At 38.0% G+C, this 15721-nt stretch overlaps 1 non-coding gene across 1 annotated transcript; it reads right to left on the reverse strand.

Moving 5' to 3' along the window:
* Positions 1-968: 968 nt before the first annotated feature.
* LOC132212843 (U6 spliceosomal RNA) lies at positions 969-1075 on the reverse strand. The gene has a single exon (XR_009447790.1). It is a non-coding gene; the product is annotated as a U6 spliceosomal RNA (small nuclear RNA).
* Positions 1076-15721: the final 14646 nt, after the last annotated feature.

Genomic DNA, 15721 nt, shown 5'->3' on the forward strand with positions numbered 1-15721 from the left:
TACCGGATCACAGCTATGGCCACATAGAGTATCCTTCCTTATACCCAGCAAATGGAGGAAGGCCAAGCACAAGATTGCTTCATGAGTGTCAGTTCGGTATATGGGTACAATCTGAAATCAGACAGCAGCTGCATTACAGCCCCACTCAAGGAGGACTTTGGAAGAGAGTAAGGAGAAAAAATTCTCCCAATGTAGAGAGTCTCAGTTGGAGCACTTGGTTATACATGTTGTATAGAAATATAAGCGACACAAGTTTCAATATATCCAGATTCAAACACAGTGACAAATGACTTGGCCAGATGATCCGGGGCCTGAACGAAGAAAGATAGATGAAAATATAGGAAAAAATAGCTCTGGGAGTAGAGGCATGTAGAATGGACATATGGAAGAGATCATGAAGCATGAAAACATTTGACTTGCATGCTAATATTCACTAATGGCTAATAACTATGAATAGTTTCATGTGGGCACTAGACTTATCAAGGTGATCAATTTGTAAGTTATATAAGTGCATAATCACTTTCTATACCTGAAACCAATATAATATTGCATGGCAACTGTAATTGAAATTTTAAATAAATAAATAAATAAATAAATAGGAGTACATCTATTAAAAAAGAAAAGAAAACTTTTGTCCCCTACCACTGTCCCTTAGTACTCAGTAATTCTTAGCACCAGGAGTATAACAGAGCAATTAACTTCTGGCAGTGGTATAAATTTAGGCTTGTTAAAACAAGGATTATTAATATTCTCTCATTATCACCCTGACCTAACTTAACCAACCATAAAGTACAATAACATAGAGACCTGTAATTTTGTGGCTTAGATGAAATGCCCAAAGAAAGAGACAGAGGAGAGAGGGGAGAGGGAGAGAGAGAGAGAGAGAGAGAGAGAGAGAGAGAGAGAGAAACATAGAATGTGAGCCTAATAAAGTGAAATGCAGTAATCATATTTTATTTTCTTATTTAAAATATATGGAACACTCCACGAATTTGCGTGTCATCCTTGCACAAGGGCCATGCTAATCTTCTCTGTATTATTCCAATTTTAGTATACATGCAACTGGAGTGAGCATGCATTAATCATATTCTAAAGAGCTGGAGTTTTGCATTTTATTTTAAAACCAATAGCTACAATGATACGGTAATGACTGTGATAACTTCTTACACTCTGTGATGACATTGTGCTCATAATAGATGGCTATTAAAATTCCAGAAGCCTCAGCTCTAGCCAATCTTTGGCTTAAAAAGAAAAAAAGAAAGGAAAAAGAAATGAGATCCCCTCTCAGCTTTTCAGCTATAAAAAAAGAACCCCCAAAATATTTAATGTGTCAGTGAAATTTAGTGCCCTTATCTGTCTTGGAGGTGGTGTTATGGCTGAAGAACGCTTCTCTTACATGCATTTTAAAGAAGCAAGATAAATCTGCCAAGTCAAGGAGAGAAATGGGGAATTATTGGGAAAAACATCAGCTTTTAAGACTTGAGTTCAAAACTAAGTTTTGCCTCTGATGTGCTATTGAACTCAGTAAGTCTTAACTTCTCTGGACTTCTCTGTTTCCTCATCTGTAAAATAGAGATAAGATGACAACATCATTGGGTTCGGATCTTTACCCCAGAGGTTGGCATACAGTAGGTATCTAATACGTTTAAATGATGGAGTAATTATATTAGACTAGAGGCCTGGTGCATGAAATTCGTGCACTCAGGGGTGGGGAGTCCCTCAACCCAGCCTGCACCCTGTCGCAGTCCAGGAGCCCTCAGGGGATGTCTTATTGCCAGCTTAGGCTTGCTCTCACAGGGGGAGCACCTCTAAGAATTACTGAGTACTAAGGGACAGTTGTGGGGGACAAAAGTTTTCTTTTCTTTTTTAATAGATGTACTCCTACTTATTTATTTACTTATTTAAAATTTCAATTACAGTTGCCATGCAATATTATATTGGTTTCAGGTGTAGAAAGTGAGTGCGCATTTATATAACTTACAAATTGATCACCTTGATAAGTCTAGTCCCCGCCTGACACTATTCATAGTTATTAACCATTAGTGAGGACGGGGAGTGGGCTTAAGTGGGCAGTCAGACATCCTTAGTGCTGCCGCGGAGGTGGGAAAGGCTCCTGCCACTGCCGCTGGGCTTGCCAGCCATGAGCCCGGCTTCTGTCTGAGCGGTGCTCCCCCTGTGGGAGGGCACTGATCACCAGGGGGCATCTCCTACGTTGAACGTCTGCTTCCTGGTGGTCAGTGAGTGTCATTGCGACCAGTTGTTCCCATCATTCGGTCGATTTGCATATTAACCTTTTATTAATTGGATAATTATATCAGATATATTAAGTATACAGCACATAGTAGGAACTGAGTAAATGGTGACCATGATCTTTTTTTTAATGTATCAATTACTATTATTTATTGGTGTTGGGTCAGCAATATTTCTGTGAGGGAAAATGTAAAGCTTTTTCAAAAAGTCAAATCACACACACAAATTAAAAAACAAAGGAAAGATCAGGTCAGAATCAATTGCTTTGTATGTATATTGCTGTAAGCTAATTATTTAATTCATGCTTTCCCCCTGTTTAATTTTTATTTTTTTTTACTGCAGGATCAGACTATTAATACACTTAATGAGGCAAAGAAGCATTGCAGTATATCTGAGCAATTAAAGCCCCACCATTCAGACACTAATAAAACCTGCAATTGTCTCCTTTCTGCCTGGAAGAACAACTTTATAGTTTATTGAACAAGTAAGATTTGATTCAGCTCTAGCTCTTCTCTCAAAAGTCTCTGCACTTTGCTGTCCTCACCTAACTCTTTGCAAGGATTTTTTTTTTAATAGAAAGAAACACAGTCAATATTATCAGGACGCATCCAGGTTCAGTGCATTCTCCATGCATAAGTGCTATTTGTGATCATCCCAATGAAACAGACTCTCTTACTTGCTGCTCTTTGCCAAAATTTGCTCTTGTTTCCTTTCCTAAATATGAAACAAATTAGGTAGCATGCAGGGACAGCTATGCTGTTTACTCCATCCTAAATGTTGCATCCTATCCTAGTAATAAAGTCACCTCCTTTACCAGACCATTAGACTGGCAAATCCTCACCTCATCTAAGCATACATATATGATACAAGGAGAATGGAGAATATGGATGGGCCTGCTTTTATTTTGAACTTTCTGATTGACTTGCCCTGGGCAGGTACCTTTGCAGTACTGTGCACAGCGCTACGTTCCCTGGCCTGAAGGGTGTCTGGAAAACTGCAGAGGAAGCTCAGAAGAGTGCCATCAATCGACTAAAAGTGTATAGATAAAGCTAATGGAGCTGGACTTCTGCTTCCAATTAAGCAGGCTGCCAGGAGGATTGGGCAGTGTGTGAGTAAAGAATGTCTCAGAACATGGTGACACGTGCCCTGTGTTCTCAGCACAGAGAAGAAGGAAACGGGTTTAAATAGCAGAATAAAGGGCTCGGTGAGGGTTGTTCAAAGCTAAATGGGTTCTCTGAGGATGGGATTTCCAGTTACTTGTGAGTGAACTAAGTTCTTATCTGCCCCGGGTATTTGAGATCTGTGTAGCCTGTTTCCTTCTCTGGTGGCTTTTTAATCCTATGGGTACAGTATCCGTGCAGAGAAAAATAAAAAAAAGAAGAATATGAGGAAAGGGAGAAGAGGAAGGGTAAAAGAGGGAAAGAAGGAGAAGTAAAAGGAGCAGAAGAAGGAGGAGAAACCAAACTCAGATTCCCCTACATTAAAAAAAAAAAAAAAAGCCTGCTTCTTCCCGGGCCAGGATGGAAGACAAAGCAAACCACGTGTGGACATTGAACTCCTCCGATCCACCAGCCAAAGCTGCACTGTCTTCAGTGGCCAAGACGGTTAGGAATCCATCCTATCTCAGACCATCGACAGCAAATGCTTCAGGTCTCCGAAAAAGCAAACAGCCCAACTCCCTGTGACAAAAAACAGCACCCACTAACAAGGAAATGACCCTCATTGTCATTCCTCGGGCTGGAAAGAGCTCGTGGCACAGAAAAATTATGTGAGCATTAAAAAAAGGCACACACACAAGCAGCATGTTTACACACTCATCTATTAATATCAATTCCGGGTGGAAGACAAGCCTGTAGAAAGCAGAAGTGCCTGAAATTACCAATCAAAAAGCAGCCCCGTCAAAATCTCTCTCTTCGTCTAAAAAGATAAGCAAACATTTCAATAGCAGCTTCATAATGACCACATCTTTTTAGCCACAGCAGGTTGCCGCCTGGTCCCCGCAGGAAAATGACAAATGAATGCTGTTTAATATTTTGCTTGAACAGTTTTTTTTTCCTTTCAGAACTATTTGCAATACGATAATGAGAAGAGCAGAGCTGCAGAGAGTAGCATTTTGTAAGGATGACTACCTTTCTAGGGCATATCATCTGATACACACTTTATTTATCCAGAGTGAATTCAGTGGTTAACATGATTAATTGAACCCATTTTGGGTTACTCATACCAGCTCTTGCAAGTGAGGTGATTGCTATTTTTTTTTTCTTAGTGACTCATACAAAGACGCCAGCAGTATTCTGGCAATAACAAAATGACATTCCTAAATTTAGCAGTTCATAAATCTTTTAAGATGCCAACCACATCGAGTTCTCCCCTCCTCCAGGCTCCTCTCCCAGAACTTGCTCATATGTGCAAAAGACCTAAATGTGTAGGGAGACAAGAAAGAGACTTCCTCAGGGCACAGCTCCCTGTTCCTTCCCTCACTACCTACCAGCACTCTGGTCGGAGCAATGTGTATATTTCCCCAGTGATAGCTTTTATCATCCCATTAAGATGCTAACTCTGTCTGGTAAAAACATACACAGAATATGTGCATGTTTCCAAAAGAGTCCAGCTCAATGAATTATTTCCAGCGGGCACTGTGGAAACAAGCACATTTTCTCCTGTCCTTTTATGTTATCTACTCTGTGACATGAAATATGCAGTGACTTCACAGCCTCAGGAAATGAAATTTTCTTTGCTTTTATCATTTTCTGTGGTTAACAGAAGGCACTTACCAAATGTATCTGCCCTGCTGATGTCCTTTTGCCCACTGTTCCGAGACTCCAGGGCTACCATTGCCACCCAGAACTTTTACCAGCATATGACTCACACAGAGAGTGTGCAAACAAGGGGATATAAGAGAGTTAGAGTTGGTGTACTGAGCATCCAAATGGCTATAAAAAGAGATTTTTGAGCAAAGAGACATACAGGTATTGTTTTTAAATAGTTAGCTAATTTTAATCCTTCCCTCTCAAACCTCTTCGCCATGTAAATCTACCCATCATTGAATGAAACTGCACATTGGTTACTGTCTACTTGCAATGACTTTCTACAAGTACATCTGATAATCTTTTTGCCTCTCCTCCATTTTTCTTCACAGATCCTGTTCAAAATACAACTCTTCACAGGTCAACTACAACAACAAAATTACCACTTAAGAGTAAATGCAATCAGCACATATGAGATGAGCACATCAAAAGGTCAAAATTAATAAGAAAATTCTTTATAAAAGCTGAGCTGTAGAAACACAAAGCTTCATTTAAAGTAGGAAAGGTACATTTTGAGATTGTATGCCCTTATTTTCAGGGATTCTCAGTTATTCTCTCTTTTTCTTTTGTCTGGTGTGCTTACTGTTTATATTACACAAAACAGAATGTTCTATATTTTGGAGCAGTTGAGCTGAACACACAATTCTTGACTTAGATTATCTGAGAAAATAAATTTCAAAAAAGCAGATAGAGTTTGACATATGAGGCCTGGTGACAACTTAGCTAAGTATCTCCATGAAAAGCATGTAAACTCCACTGAATCAACTGAATTCCTGTGCCTCTTCATCAGTTAGTCATTTGGAAAACTAGAGCTACTATGACAACGAAGGCATCTTAGTCAAGTGTCCCTTCTGGCTTAGGGAAAAAATGTAATCAAATTTTCCATGGGGTTAAAGATAATGGTTATCAGTATAAAGCAATGAGGTCAGATTCTACTTCTACAAAGAATTAGATAATTTTCAGGCTTCCTTCTGAAGATCAACTAGGGATAAATAGAACTCCCAATTATTTTTAAAGATAGAATGTAAAGGACAAGTCCAAAATCTATATCTTTGAGATGATTATTTGCCGGTTTGATAATGAATTTATGTCAACAGTTCAACTAAAATTAGTGCCACTTCCCTCTATCCCCATTTTCTTGATCTTTAAACATGAAAAAAAGGCAAAGGTACCTTAACTTTTTCTTTGTTGTCCTTATATTTCTAGATGTACACATCTATCCTATTATTTGTGGCTTTTAGATATTGATGGATTATATAGAAGGTAGAAACCATGGATCAGGTTCCTAAACAACAATTGGCTCAGTGACTTCCATCTCAAAGCAATGTACCAAATAATGTGTTGGATACTAGCAGTGCAGTGACTGCGTACTTTTTTTCTTCTTTCTGTTTGTAGTCTATGGTGGTTTCTGCTGTGAAGTAGTAATTTGGCTTTTCATTAACCAGGAACAAACCTTCCTGCTTCCCTCCCTTTCATTCTCCCTGAGAGATAAAGATTTTTGGCTAGATGGTCTCTTTGTTGATACAGGACTTTAAAGGGAGATTACATTTCTGTTTAAGAGATCTCTGTATAAAGATGGTAATCCATCAGCTAGGTCTGTGTGGGGCCAGGGGGAGAAGCACTGACTCAGGTTTCAGGTGTTGATGGAAAGCTAATGTCACAGGAAGCACTTATATGACAAGCTGGTCTCCATTGATGAAATTGAGTTGTTTTCACAGCTAATTTTAGTAAATATGGGCAGCTGAAAAACTAAGCTGTCAGTTCAGTTCTAGCCTCTGTCCCCAGATACCACATTTGGCTCTAGAATTCTAGGAAAAGCAGATGCTCACTCTGCTCTGGATACAACGTCACTATTTACTGGCAGATTTGCAATTTATTTAGGCCACTCCAATCCCTTTAGACTCAAAGCTTTCAGAATAACCAAGGAAATAGGCGGACATGGCTTGTCATGACCAAACTCATCAATAAATGAGAAGGCAAAACGCCTTCTACTTAGACAGATGTTGCAAAGCAAATGTGTGAAGCTAGTGTAACTTTGTTTTTTTCTTTATGGCGACCATGATGAATACTCCTGTGTTGCAGAAATTCTAAACCTGCACAGTGCAAAATAAATAATAAATAAATAAATAAATAAATAAGGACTTTGATCTGCTATAGTTATAACGTGCATCACAGAGTTTTCTTGCTCTTAAAAATGTTACAGCCATTTCCATTAAAATGTGAAATCTGAGATAATTAAAAAGTAGCTGAAGGAGCTACTCAAACTCTAATCTTGTTCCTTTATAAGAAATAGGACCAACAATCTCTTATTAACCATAAATAAATAAAAAATTTAAAGCTCACAATACTGACAAATTACTTTAGTTAACCTCATGCCAGTATCTGAAGTGAGAATTTAGTTCATTGCACATGCCTGCTTTGTGTGGTGAAAGGTAGACTACCTGATATGTTTAGGAAAGCAGGGGCAAGATAATGCTTCTTATTAGTTAAAACAAAAAAATAGACCCAGAAGAGACTTTAGAAACAATCTAGAGCAACATCTCATCTTTAAGAGAAGCAAAGTGGAACAGAGGGAAGTCAGTGATCTGCATGTATCATCTAACTGTAAAACAGTTATTTAACATCTATAGCTTAAATTTGAAAAGTTACAAGGTAAAACGGAATAATTCAATGTCCATAGAAGTTATTGGTAAGATAAACTTGCCTTCAAATTAAAATATGAAAGAAAAAATGCTTTAGAGCTGAACAAAGCAGTCATCTCCTCGTTCAGAAAACCTAACCAGACCAGAGTTACCAATCACGTCTAGAAGTGGGAGCCACTCTTTGGTTCAGGGTTGGTCCAAAGGCATAGAAGGAGAGGGCAGTTGTCAGCTGTGACCATCTATGCAATGCCAAGGAAATGAACATCTTGCCAGGAACACCTTTAAATTCTTAATTTGATCCCCTGATCAAATAACCATATGCTATAGAAATGGATACAATGGGTCCTCAAAGCCTGAACAGGACATACTTTGCTAACTATTAATTTAGATGCTATTGTCGATGTTGATTCACATAGCTGGTGTTCAACCCATTATTCAAGAAATAAGCTGTTCTCTTTTTAAAGTCCTATCTACACCTATTTTGTATCAACGAATGCCAAAATACAGCATTTTCAGGTGCATTGTTGAGAAAAGCTTTGTATGGTTGTCCACTTTACTTTTTTAGTGAAGATTGTATCATATTTATTATCTCAAATGCTGGAGTCATCCAATTTCTTAAGGTATATTCATTTTTGTTCTTGCTTTCTATCACATATGCCAAGCCACTTATCGCAGAATAACTAATCTTCCTTTTTCCCCCACTCTGCATTCTTCATAAGACATATTTCTATTGGTAGTAATGTTTTCATGTTATTGTTATCTCCTGACTATAAAAACGAAATTACATGCCAATGGAACAAACTTTTCACTCTGCACATAAAAGTTAATGGCTTTTAGAACTCCATGAGTTTCAATCAGATAGTTTTGTAGCTAACATTAAGTTGGCTTCTTGGATGGTTGACTTAGAATGCCGGCTACCCAACAGGATAATGCCAATTCAAGTAGAAAACTGAAGTGATAATTACAATTCATCAATAGCTACCTATGAATAAACTATAATTACAGAAAAAGGTATGATCTTTCTCTATCCTAGATGTATACTGAATGGGAAATATAAAAATGTTATTGTTTCACAGTGGCTATTAATTTTATGAGCTATATTAATGTTTGAAAATATTACAGAGATAAATATTAAAAAGAAAAGGGTGTTTTTTTAATTTTTAAAGAAACTAAATAAAACATTTACTATTAAAATGTTTTAAAGAACATAACTTTATATTTTATAGCTTCTGTCTGTTCTAAAGCTTTTGTTTTATTTTTTTCAATGACTTTAATGATAATTATATCTGATCTCATCAAATAACTTTATGAGAATCACATAGTCAATTTCCATCATACTTCCCAAAGGAGTTGTAAAACTTAGGCATCAGGTATTATTGATTCCACAGAAAACTGTTGAGCTGGTTTCTTTATAACCCAAACGGCAAAAACAAAGATACTGTGCAATTACTAACCTGTTTTAGAAGACAGTAAAGGACAGGCACTCAGAGTTAATCAACAGAAATATGACTAGATAAATACCATTTTAAAGAAACAAACTTAGGCAAAGTGGTGACTTGGTTATTCTGACATTGGATTAGGTGACTGGAGGGTATAGAGAAACTTTAATAGGGACTAATAAAATAAAAATAAAAATGTGATATGACCAATACATGTTTTGTGTTTGTTTAAAATCAGTCTCTTTAATGCATAACATAATTTTTTTAAAAAAAAAAAAGACTACAATTTGTTCTTTTGTTCTTGGATGGGTTGTTGGTACTTAACAAACGAACAATCTCAGAAAATTATTTAATTTTTCAGTCAAACAAATTTTATTTTAGTATACATTTTATGTGTTGTTGAATAAGAAATGAGATTGTTAAATTAGTTGGCAATAATTTTTTTAAAACCTGTTAAAAATAAAGCAAAAGTACTTCAATAAAATGGCATTAAAATTATTGTATGTTACTTTTTTTTACTATCAATCAGTGCTCTACAATACTATTATTTACTTATATTTTTTCTCTTTTTATTTACAAACAAAAGCTTTACATGATTAAACCTAAAAGAGGTAGGTTTCTATTAAAATTTAGTATCAAGATGGATGAGGATAGGACCCAGGGATAAATTACCCATGATGAAGAGAAGGGGAGGATGGACAAGAATCCCAGCAAAAGGAGTCAATGGGCCAGTAGGCCATTTTGAGGAGGACTGTGTGAAAAGCAGTAGAGTGGATCACATAAAACATTCTATAGTCAGATGAGTCGCTAGTAAATGAAAGTCAGATTGAGATGTGCACTAATGTTCAAAACCATCTGAGAGAAAGAGGAAGAGGAAGAAAAAGGAAAAGAGAGAGGGAGAGAAGGAGGGGAAGAAATGGAGAGACAAGGGAAAGAGAGAAAGAAACCAGAATGTCACAAAAGCTAAACCACTAGAAAATCTCATTGATCCATGATTCTCTGACTAAATGAGGAAAAAAACAAATTGGGGGTTCAGGAGGTTGCCAAGAGTTGCTATATGGAGCTACTAGTAAATTCATGATTTAGTGTAAATTATCTAGCCTAATTCTCAGACAGCCATGGGCCTTGATGTGTCTTCTTTAAGTAAAGAGCTTATTCTTCTGGTCTATCTGAACATCAGATATTCAACTGTGTCACCTGGATTCTCCCATTCTAGGTTAACAATACCTTCAGACTTTACAGTCAAAGGGAAGCTTCACTGAGAATGGTTAAAACAATGTTTTGGAAGGAATTGTAAACAAAATGCCATGGAGGTAAAACACAATGAGCTAGGGTTCCTTGGAGCAACAATTCATCACCGGCAATATAGCAAATATCCTAGAGAAGTGCTGGCAGGCAGTTGTTCCAGAGGAAGCTGCAGGTAGACTTGAGGCACATGAAGAGTAGGGGCAGTATGATCTGAAGGGCAAATTTCAGTGATGTAGCAAACTATATGTAGACTCATATACATACACTGTATATGTAGACTCATATATATACACTGTATGTGTAGACTGCATACACGTGGTGGACAAAAGTAGGTTTACAGTTGTGAGTACGTGACACACAGACTTTATTCTTGTAGTATTATTATTATTTATTAATTATTGTATTATTTGCATATGAACCACTATAAACCAACTTTTGTGCACCTTTGTATAACCATAAACTGAAAATATATACATTTAAATTTGGCTATTAATTTTAACCCCTAGCCAAAATGGGATAACAAAATTCTCTCTATCATCTCCCTATTTAAATCACTTTTTCATCACCTTGGTTTTGCATTATTCATGAATCTGCTTCAATAATCCATATAGTTCCAATTTGTATTCTAATCATTACTATTTTGTTATCTCAGCTTTTATATATATATATAACTTTTAGTGTCTCTGCCATCATTTGTTCATGATCACATTTTCACTGATCAGCTAAATATCTGTAGCATTAGCTACCATTATTCTTAGGTTTCCACTGCACAGAGCACTAATATTCCAGAAAGCATGTAATCTTCTGATGTCTCTGCAAATACCAGCTACGTATGTCAAAGCAATGATTTGGAAACTCTCCTGTGTTTTATTTAAAACTAGGGACCCAGTGCACGGATTCATGCGCATTGAAAGGAAATTAATTAGAAGGTGGCTGGCAGGGCGGGACGGGCAAGACAGGCCTGATGTGCCCTAGAGCCAACCTCCCGCGGTCTCTCCCCTGCCGGCCGTACCTGGGGTGGTGCCATGGCTCGAAGGGTGTCTGCAGAACAAGCAGGGTCCCTCCAGCAGGCGGGGTCCCTGGGCCTGGTCTGTGGGGATCGGGCCAAAGCCGGCTCTCCCAACATCCCCTGAGTGGTCACAGAGTGCAAGAATGCACTCTGCAAAGTTGCTGTCATACAGGGTGTGGAACACAAACATAAGTGTGCGGTAAACCAGATTCGGGGCTGACAGACAATGCCCCAGCAACAACATAACCCACGACAAAGGTGGAATCACGTGGCCCTGAAAGGCATCAGGCTCCCTCCTCTGTGGTTTCAGGGTGAGACACCTGAGAACCACTGCTGCCAAGTCATTGCAGCTCTGCAGCTCCTGCGTTGAGCATCTACCCCCTGGTGGTCAGTGTGCATCATAGCAACTGGTCAGATGAGCAGAGGGGCACTTAGCATATTAGCCTTTTATATATATCGACAATAGGGATGGATTTGCAGATCCTACTGACAACAACTATCTGATTGAGTACAATTCACAAAATGAAAAAAATCATTTGTACTGTGCAGTCATCATTAATTCTGTTTTTTGCTCTTTGGCACTATAAAACCTTCCATGCCTGCCACAAGATCAGGAGTCCTTAGGTTCCCCCCAACTTCTGACCAACTTGCTATGTATTTAGGAGCTCCCACAATTCCCTCAGGTTTGGATAGCACTGGAATGACTCACAGAACTCAGGAAAGTGCTATAGTTTTGACTACAGTTTTATTATGAAGGATACAAGTCAGCACCAGCCAAAGAAAACACACATAAGGAGAAGCCTGGGGAAGCCCTGAGGGTCCTCTCCCATGGAATCAGGACATGTCACCTGCACAGCATCCTGATATGTTCACCAAGCAAAGAGCTCCCCTGAGCCTCAGTTTCCAGAGATTATATTGGAGTTTTATTATGTAGGCACCATTGATTGGATCACTGACCACATGATTGAACTCAATCTCTAGCCTCTCTCTTCTTCCCAGTGGTTGGGGTGATAGCAAAGCCCCAATCCTCTAGTCACAGGAGTGGTCTTTCTGCCATGACCCCATCCTGAGTCAACTTGATAGCATAAACTAAGAATCCACCATAAATCATCTCATATGTAAAAACTCAGTAGTCATCCTAGGGACCCATCACGAACAACAAAGATATTCCTATCACTCAGAAAATTCTAAGGGTTTAGAGCCTCTATTCCGGAATCTGGAACAAAGACCAGACAAATTCTTTCTTACATAATACACACACATATATGTATACATGTATGTGCTTATAGACATATTTGTTTAAATGTCAAACAGCTAAGTAGTTGATACATTATATATACTTTTGTAGATACTGAGAAAATAAGAAAGGGTCCCTGAACTTGAACTTAGAGTTTGATTACTGAGCTGAGTGAGTGCAGCACGATGCCAAGACTTCCAGTAACGTTAGGTTCTGGGAGGAAAAGGCAGGCATCGGAGACGATGAGCAACACAGCAGGAGCCACTGGTCTCGTCCTCCTCACTCTTTCTCTAGCAGAAACCTACTCACAAAGGAGAATGAGGACAGAATTTCATTTTCCCGGTAGGTTTGCTCTCTTTAACTTAGTTTTTCTGCATAAGACCAGAGAAATTATAACTCTTTGAAAATTCTGATTCACTTAGAAGATTGTATTATGATATAATTAATAGTTAGGAGGAACTTTACTAGACATTTGGAATGAATAAGCTATTACCTAATTATCAGACTAAGGAATTCCTTTTAAAAAAAGGCTTGGGTCTCCAAATCACTTAAGAAACTTAAAAAATACCATTTTAAATGAATTGTCGTGGTGTTTATATGTCGAAGCACTCCAAAAGATGTGTAAACTGGAAACAATAAGCCTAAAATGAATATTTTAAAACCATTAGCACAATGAGTTTCTTGTTAATTGTGCAATTTTATATATAGTGAAAATTTAGAACAGCTTATGTTTTGCATGAGATAAGCCCTTTTAAATTTAAAATTCGATTTTATTTCATTGCACTTTTAATTTCTTGGTTAGTACTCTGTTAATATATCCATTTAACTTTCAACATTTTTTGCAAATGCCTTTTATTTCTTAGTTCCCCAAGAATCTCTAAAACAAATGATGGTACATAGGCAAGACACTCCAGCTCCACTTGTCTAAGCACAGATGATAAAAGGCATTCAGCAGAGAAAATAATCATTAAAGGATCTTTTACAGTTGGCTGAGGGATTGTTATGATTGGGATGGGAGGGACATTAACTTACACATTACTCACAGCAAAGTATAATGACACGTTTACAAGTTAAAGAGGCTTTGCATTCTGACAAGATCATTTCCAACAATATAGGAGAAACAGCTGAGCAGTTGCAGAGTATCTCTTTTTTAAAAACCCTGTGTTGGATTCAAGCAAAACTGATTTCTAATGGGTGTTAGGTGGGAGACACAAATGTCCACCATCAATGCAGAACTTATTCAAATATGCCAGAACTGCAGCCGCATGCCTCTGCTTGAATTAACCTGTTTGGGTCCTTAGACCAAAAGTCCTTACAGAGACACCTCCTTGATATTCTGGCACAGGGCAGCCCCAGTCAGTGGTAACAATCCCATCATAATCTCTTGGGGGGAGGGGGCTGAACAAGTAGGTGAGCAGTCAGGTGACTTACTGTTAAACCCTTCTTTGGATCCTGTTCGGTTCTCCAAAGCCACAAACAGAAAAGATGTATCCTCACAGTAAGTGGTCTTTGGCACATAATCCTTACAAATATTGGGATAATTCAAACTTGACAACTTCTTTTTTTTTCTGGTTCAAGAATATCCAGGGCTTCTCAAATATGATTGCTCATAGCCCTTACAGTGCTCTTTTACACCTGCGTCACCCAAATATCCTGCTGGTTTATTTAGGAAATCAAAGTTCAGAGAGATAAAGAAACCTGTTCAAAGTCATGGTTCCAGGAATGAATGAAGCTAGAAATTTAATTCACATTTTCTAACACCAAAGCCACTGTTCTTTTTCCTACACTGAGTTTCCATCCTGAATGATTCACAGAATTGCACTTCATCTAAGGTTAATCTAACTTTGCAACCAGCAGACAAATGGGATCATCTTGCTTTATCTCTCAAGGTTCATTCTATTCTGATTGTGTTGTGGTTGAAAGGTTTTTATTACAGCTCTCCTGATAGTTTTCCCCAGTTTGAAATAACTCAAGAAATCAGCCCTATGTTCAGTTAATGAGCAAAGTTTAAAGGAGTGCTTATTACATGCAAAACTCTGCTCATTCTCAGTGGGGAGAAAGACATATTTACGAACAGAACCATCAATCTTACACTCATGCACAAGTCACATATACAAGGATGTCAGGTGTGACACTGTAGTAGCATAGATTTGGAAGCACTTTAATAATTTCCTATGTACCAGCAGTCCTTTCCAATTCATCCTATAAGTTGTTGCAATTTTAATTTCTGAAAGCCTAGCTGTAGTCATTCCTAAACACGAAAACTGTCATTCTTTACTTCCTTTCTTCCTTTGATTCTCATCTTTTATTAAATAAGTATAAAACTCCTCATTTACCACCCAATGGGCAGTTGTTTGGGCCTTTAGAGATGTATATACGTATGTCTATATCTCAATCCTGGATGACTAGGAGGGTGATAATAGTTCAGTGATGTTTTGCATGGCCCCTCCCTATGGTTCAAGTTTCAAATATGTATCACTTTATTGCTCAGGCAATTTAGGTCCTATCAGAGAGGGTTAAAATATAGTTTATGTTATAATCAGGAGCTTGTGGGGTTTTTTTTAATCCTCACCTGAGGATATGTTTACAGATGAAAGAGAGAGAGAGAGAGAGAGAGAGAGAGAGAGAGACCAATCGGAGGCCTCCCTTCCAAGCCCTGACCTGGGATAAAACCCAAAACCTAGACGTGCATGTGCCCTGACCAGGAATTAAACTCACAGGTGTACAGGACAATGCTCCAAACAACTGAGCCACCCAGCCAGGGCAGGAGCTTCTTTTTAGTATGCCTTCTCAGATTTATTTTTCAAAATGGATCAACAGATGAGAAAAAAATTATAATTATGGTGATTTCTTTATGGGAGTTATGAAGTGGGAGAAAAAGTGGAACAGGCATTGCCCTCATTTAAACCTGGATTCTTAATGTCAATCATATATCCTCACTTTCAGCCCATAAGTCATGTTTCATTTGTCTTAATCACAACTGTGGCCAGGGTTTCTATCTATAGTAATTCTGAGACCCACAATCAGGGATGTATACAGATCAACGTGTCAGGATTAGTATGTTCAGAACAAAAGAAAATATTTGATGG

Source organism: Myotis daubentonii, chromosome 11 (genome assembly GCF_963259705.1).
Source record: "Myotis daubentonii chromosome 11, mMyoDau2.1, whole genome shotgun sequence".
Lineage (NCBI taxonomy): Eukaryota > Metazoa > Chordata > Mammalia > Chiroptera > Vespertilionidae > Myotis > Myotis daubentonii.